We start from the raw sequence: 6,970 nt of genomic DNA on the forward strand, positions 1-6,970 counted from the left end.
ACTTGGGAAAGTACAGGACAACAATAAAGAGACACATTCCCTGCCCAAACGAGCTTATGGTCTATGTTTGCTTATTACCTGAGGCCTTTTGCAACATTTTAAAGTCCACATTTCTCCTTCTTGTCTTTATTACTAGAGCCACAGCAAATGGATTAGATGAGGACTAATAGTAGTAAAAATATTGGGCACTTACTGGCTCTAAAGCCCTGGGAAAGAAGGCAGGGGATGTATCTAATAATGATGATGATAACTGTGGTATTGTTTAAGCCCTTCCTATGTGCCAAACATTGTACTAAGCACTGGAGTAGAAGGAGAACAAGTTTTGAATCCCCAGTTTGCAGATTGGGAACTGAGGTGCAGTCAAATTGTGATTTGCCTATGATTACACAGCAGACAAGTGGTAGAGCTATTCATTCAATAGTATTTATTGAGCGCTTACTATGTGCAGAGCACTGTACTAAGCACTTGGAATGAACAAGTCGGCAACAGATAGAGACAGTCCCTGCCCTCTGACGGGCTTACAGTCTAATCGATTAGACTGTAATCTAGGATTAGACTGTAAACTAGGATTAGAACCTCTGACTCCCTGCCTAGTGCTCTTTCCACTAAGCCATGCTGCTTTCCTACCAACTCTGTTTTATGGTACACTCCCAAGCACTTAGTACAGTATTCAGTAAATATCACTGAATGAAAGAATGCACAGGTGAGAGAATAAGACAGGATCTCTGATCCTCAAAGGGCTCATTCTTTAAGAGTAAGTGGGAAAAGGGGTTGGTGACAGACACATAAGGAGGAAATAAAACAATAAAAACCTCAAAATGAACATAAAAGATGACAGATATAAATACAAAAATACAAAACTGTTGAATATTCTGTCTAGAAAAGTAGAGTTTCAGATTTATTCCAACTCAGAATCCAACACTCACAGCTGTAGTGACCGCCATAGTTGTGTCCTTTCCAACATTCCGTGTTTTTTGGAGGTGACCTGATGCCTCTGCCATTGTTTCTAAGCTTCCTGTCTGGATGGAGCAAGGCAGGTTGTGAATAAGGCCAGGAATGACTAGTTTGGGATTAGAATGGAGTTTGGGAAATACAGCATAGGTTCCAGCTAAGAGGCTAAAGCTATGTAATGGTTTGGGAGGCTGAACCCCCGGCTGCTAATGCTTCTGTCCATTCCAAGGAGATGAAGAGACGCAAGTTGAGACAGAGTCCCTGGAATGACACAGTTGGGGATAAGCTTGAGGTGGAATGGCAACTCTATGAAAGGGGTAAAATCTTTGGGCACAGTTCTACATGCAATGTAGGTAATAAAAAATGTCTTGCCATCACAAGGTAGAACACAACAGATCACTTGCTATCATAGGAATGGACCATTTGTGGTTGGATTTCTTGTGTGTAAAAGAAGCCTATTTTTGAAGGCATCCTGGGATATTATTACATTGGTCACTTTATTGAAATATCACATGATTTTCCACTGAATCCTGCATTTTTACTTTAAAAATTAGATAAGATTTTGGGATTACATTTTATTCTCTCCATGTAGTTTTCAACTCTTGAGAAAGAAACAATTTCACATCCATAAAAGCCTATGGAGAAATTCAATAGATATAGATTATTAGTTCAGATGACTGTCATTTTGCTATTTTTAATTTAAAAAGAATTTCCTTTAAATCATAAGGAGTTATTTTATTAAATATACAGTCTTAGCTCCACTAAAACCATTTATTTTATGATTTATTTTTTTTTTTGGTTCTATGGTTACTCATCCTACTGTATTATTGCTATTTCCTAGCCCTTTTTGTGTTTACTGAACATCTCACAATGGTTGCAGCTGGATACAGGAGAAATGGGTAATAGACTGTGGGTTGTTTGGAACATGGTGGAGGTACAATAGCCTAGCAGAAAGAGTAGAGTCTGGGCATTAGAGGTCCTGGTTTCTAAAACTCAACATGAGCAAGACTGAGTTCCTCATCTTCCCTCCCAAGCCCGGTCCTCTCCCAGACTTCCCTATCATGGTGGAAGGCACGACCATCCTTCCCGTCCCGCAGGCCCGCAATCTCGGTGTCATCCTTGACTCATCTCTCTCGTTCACCCCACACATCCTATCCGTTACCAAGACCTGCCGGTTTCACCTTTACAATATCGCCAAGATTCGCCCTTTCCTCTCCACACTAACGGCTACCTTACTGCTACAGGCTCTTGTTATATCTCGGCTAGACTACTGTGTCAGCCTACTCTCTGATCTGCCACTCCTCCTGCGGTCCTGGAATGCCCTCCCTCCTCACCTCCACCAAACTAATTCTCTTCCCCTCTTCAAAACCCTACTTAAAACTCACTTCCTCCAAGAGGCCTTCCCAGACTGATCTCCCCTTCTCCCTCTACTCCCTCTACCGCCCCCCCCTTCACCTCTCCGCAGCTTAACCCTCTTTTCCCCCCATTTCCCTCTGCTCCACCCCCTCTACCTTCCCATCCCCTCAGCACTGTACTCGTCTGCTCAACTGTATATATTTTCATTACCCTATTTATTTTGTTAATGAAATGTACATCGCCTTGATTCTATTTAGTTGCCATTGTTTTTACGAGATGTTCTTCCCCTTGACTCTATTTATTGCCATTGTTCTTGTCTGTCTGTATCCCCCGATTAGACTGTAAGCCCATCAAACGGCGGGGACTGTCTCTATCTGTTGCCGACTTGTTCATTCCAAGTGCTTAGTACAGTGCTCTGCACATAGTAAGCGCTCAATAAATACTATTGAATGAATGAATGCATGAATGAATGAATAATCTCAACTCTGCCGTTTACCTTTTATGTGACCTTGGGCAAGTCACTCTGTTTGGCACATAGTTAAGCACTTAACAAATACTACCGTTATTATTACCTTCTTTGTTCCTTTATTTCCTCATCTCTAACATGGGAATCTAATATATTTTCCCCTGTTTTCTTAGACTGTGAACTTCATGTGGGACAGGGACTGTCTCCAACTTGATTATATCTATCCCAGAGATTAGTACAGTATATTGTAAATAGTAAACCGCTGAAAAAATATGACATTTTATTTACCGGCAGTAAGCTCCATCATGCCTACTAGTTCTTTTGTATATATTCTCCCAAGCAAATACTATAATGCTCAACATACAGTAAGCACTCCCTAAGTACAGTTGATTGATTGAGTAATTGTAATCTTCAAGAGTGCAGGGACCCTATGATCCAATTGTGTTGTCCCAAGTGCAGAGTATAGTGCTCTGCTCAAAGTAAATGCCTAATCATCCAAGTGTTGACCGTAGCTTTTCCACTCCATAACAACATTTTTTTCATCATCCTTATCCTCATCCTCATCATTATTATCACTGTCAGCCTTTATTTATTTCTTTAACACTTGTTTAACTATCTTTCAGGTCAACAGGATAAAGTAGAAAGTGAAAAAATGTATAAGGTTTCATTTTCAGAAATGAAAATAAAATGAAAATAAGATAACAATAAAGAGGTGTGCCTGAAAGGGCAGAAATGCTAATAGAGATATTTAAAAGAAATAAAATAGGCAGGAACTACCTAACAATCCTCAGATGGGATTTTACCATTATTATTTAGGGATTCGTGACATTTGAGAAAAATTTTAAAGACAATTTAATGAGAGATGTAGTAACTATTAAAGTGATTTGAAGTAGAGCCAGTGGTAAACATGAATTAATTGCATTTATTTCCTATAGTAATGATGGAAAACTTTTAGAAAATGTTTAAGAATGCAAAGAGCCAATGTGAAGATATGATGACCACTTAAACTTATCTACTGAGAATTATAAATAAAACAAGTTATTTACATTAAACAATATCTTCAAGGATGCTAGAAACTGGAAATGTTTCACAGATAGGTGATAAGGCTGCTTCACTAGAGATATTTAAAATTTGGATTTTGGTTTGGGAAAGAATGGTGATGAATGGACTAAGTTGCCTCCAGATGTCCCTTTTTGACCTATCTTTTCAAGATTCAATGAAAGTAAGGTGCATTTTCTCAACTATGGATATTCTAGTTCAAAAATAAAAGGAATTTGTTTTACGAATGGATGTTGATCTAGAGTCATATCTGGATGACATATGGTTATATGTTAACTATTTCATTTGGTCAGTCGTTTTATCTTCTCTCTCATAGATAAGGGTTTATGGATTAAATGATTATAATTCATGAAAAATAATGTATTATATGCTTGTAAATGTATATGATTTTATGAAATAAGATTTTTTCACTTGAACATCAGCTATCTGCTCTTTCAAGTATATTTTTCTCATATTTTTTGTCTGGCTAGGATTAAAATGTATTTAGAGATAAAACTCAACATGTCTAAGACTGAGCTCCTTATCTTCCCTCCCAATCGCTTCCTCACCCTCACTTTCCTGTCACTGTGGCAGGCACTATGATCCTTCCCATCTCACAAGCCTGCAGTGTGGCTCAGTGGAAAGAGCACAGGCTAGGGAGTCAGAGATTATGGGTTCTAATCCCAGCTCTGACGCTTGTTAGCTGTGTGACTTTGGGAAAGCCACTAAACCTCTCTGTGCCTCAGTGACCTCATCTGTAAAATGGGGATTAAGACTGTGAGTCCCACGTGGGACAACCTGATCACCTTGTATTCCCCCAGCGCTTAGAACAGTGCTTTGCACATAGTAAGTGCTTAACAAGTACCATCATTATTATTATTATCATTACTATCCTTGACTCCACTCTCTCATTCACCCCACACATTCAGTCTGCCACCAAAACCTGCAGGTCTCACCTTCACAACATCACCAAGATCATCCCTTTTCTTTCTATCCAAACTGCTACCTTGTTGGCATAGTCTCTCATAATATCCTGACTGGACTACTGCAGCCTCCTCTCTGATCTCCCATTCTTCTGTCTCTCCCCGCTCCAGTCCATACTTCATTTTGCTGCCCAGATCATCTTTCTACAAAAACGCTCTGGACATGTCACTCCCCTCCTCAAAAATCTCCACTGATTGCTTATCAACCTTTGCATGAAGCAAAAACTCCTCACTATTGGCATCAAAGCTCTCCATCATCTTGCCCCCTCCTACCTCACCTCCCTTCTCTCCTTCTACAGCCCAGCCCATACACTCCGCTTCTCTGCCACTAACCTCCTCACTGTGCCTCGTTCTCTCCTGTCCCGCCATCAACCACTGGCCCATGTCCTACCTCTGACCTGGAATGCCCTCCCTCCTTACATATGCCAAACTAGCTCTCTTCCCCCACTGTAAAGCCCTTCTGACAGCTCACCTCTTCTAGAAGGCTTCCGAAACTGAGGCCCCCTTCCTTTGTTTCTCCTTCCCATAGTCAGGACTCCCTCCCTCTGCTCTTCTGCCTTCTCCACCCCACAGTACCTGTGTATATTTGTACATATTTATTATTCTATTTATTTTATTAATGATGTGCATATATCTCTATAATTCTATTTATCTACTTGGTGCTATTGATGCCTGTCTACTTGTTTTGTTTTGTTGTCTGTCTCCCCCTTATGGATTGTGAGTCCATTGTTGGGTAGGGATTGTCTCTATCGGTTGCCAAATTATACTTTCCAAGTGCTTAGTATAGTGCTTTGCACTCAGTAAGTGCTCAATAGATACGAGTGAATGAACAAATGCATGAATGAATAAATCCCATCCTGAGTTTTAAGGCGATAGTAGTAGATAGTTTTTATTCATAATTGTGAAGAGTGACAGTGGTGGGCTCTGGAAGAGGAAAAGGAAGACAAAGGGGAGGAGGAGAGTGAGAATAGAAGAAAGCAGCAGAGGGGGGAATTCCTTCATTCAAATTTGTATCATGTAACAGGTGGGAGAATGTTAATTAGGTAAGAAGTGCAGTCTCAGGTGTTCTTTTAACTTACTCTTCTTTCTCTCCTCCTTTCGCCTCCTTGTTTTTTCTCCTCTCTTTTATCTCCACTTACTGCTAGATTTAATTCTTATAAGACCTGAATGATTACCTCAGTGAGTATGATTACCTCAATTATCCCAATCTCAATGGGGATTGAGGCTGTGTACAACACGATTGGATTGTATCCACCCCAGTGCTTATTGCAGTGCTGGCCACACAGTAAGTGCTTAACAAGTAGCACTTCGGGTTTAGAAGGACACCTACTGAAGGAATTGAAAAATGTATTTGCCTAGCAAACTGAGATGTCAGAGGAGGGTTCCGGAGGGAGATGAGCACAGGAGGATTTGGGATGATAGAAAAGTCTCATTTTATGATGTTGAGTGGTATCCAACCCATAGCAACACTATGGACACATCTCTCCTAGAATCTCCCATATCCATCTGCAATTGTTCTGGTAGTGTATTCATAGAATTTTCTTGGTAAAAATATGGAAATGGTTTAGCATTGCCTCCTTCCATGTATTAAACCTGAGTCTCTACCCTTGACATTTCTCCCCTGCTGTTGCCCAGCACAGGTGAGTTTTGACTTGTAGGAGATTGCCTTCCACTCACTAGCCACTGCCCAAGCTAGGAATGGAATGGATATGTCTCTGCTTGACTCTCCCTCCCACAGTTGAAACTGGTAGAATACTGGAAACTCCCCAGGTGTGACCCTGAGAGTTAGATAGGAAAGTAGCCAGGGAAAATCAGATTAAAATTTCAACCTAAGGGTGCCCAAGGCAGGATTCCCAGGGTGGGGGGTGTAGGATGGCTAAAAAGAGACAAAGTGAAGCATTCACATAGAAGAAAAACTCCTGGCCATTGAGCATCTACAATTATAGCCTTAAATTCATTCATTCAATAGTATTTATTGAGCACTTACTATGTGCAGAACACTGTACTAAGCATTTGGAATGTACAAATCAGTAACAGATAGAGACAGTCCCTCCCCTTTGACGGGCTTACAGTCTAATCAGGGGAGACAGACAGACAAGAACAATGGCAATAAGTAGAATCAAAGGGAAGAACATCTCATTAAAGCAATAGCAAATAAATAGAATCAGGGTGATGT

At 40.4% G+C, this 6,970-nt stretch overlaps 1 non-coding gene across 1 annotated transcript; it reads right to left on the bottom strand.

The window, feature by feature from the left end:
• Positions 1-6,444: 6,444 nt before the first annotated feature.
• Positions 6,445-6,582, bottom strand: LOC114816132. The gene has a single exon (XR_003763918.1). It is a non-coding gene; the product is annotated as a small nucleolar RNA SNORA7 (small nucleolar RNA).
• Between the last annotated feature and the right edge of the window lie 388 nt (positions 6,583-6,970).

This window comes from Ornithorhynchus anatinus, chromosome 1 (assembly GCF_004115215.2).
Source record: "Ornithorhynchus anatinus isolate Pmale09 chromosome 1, mOrnAna1.pri.v4, whole genome shotgun sequence".
Classification (NCBI taxonomy): domain Eukaryota; kingdom Metazoa; phylum Chordata; class Mammalia; order Monotremata; family Ornithorhynchidae; genus Ornithorhynchus; species Ornithorhynchus anatinus.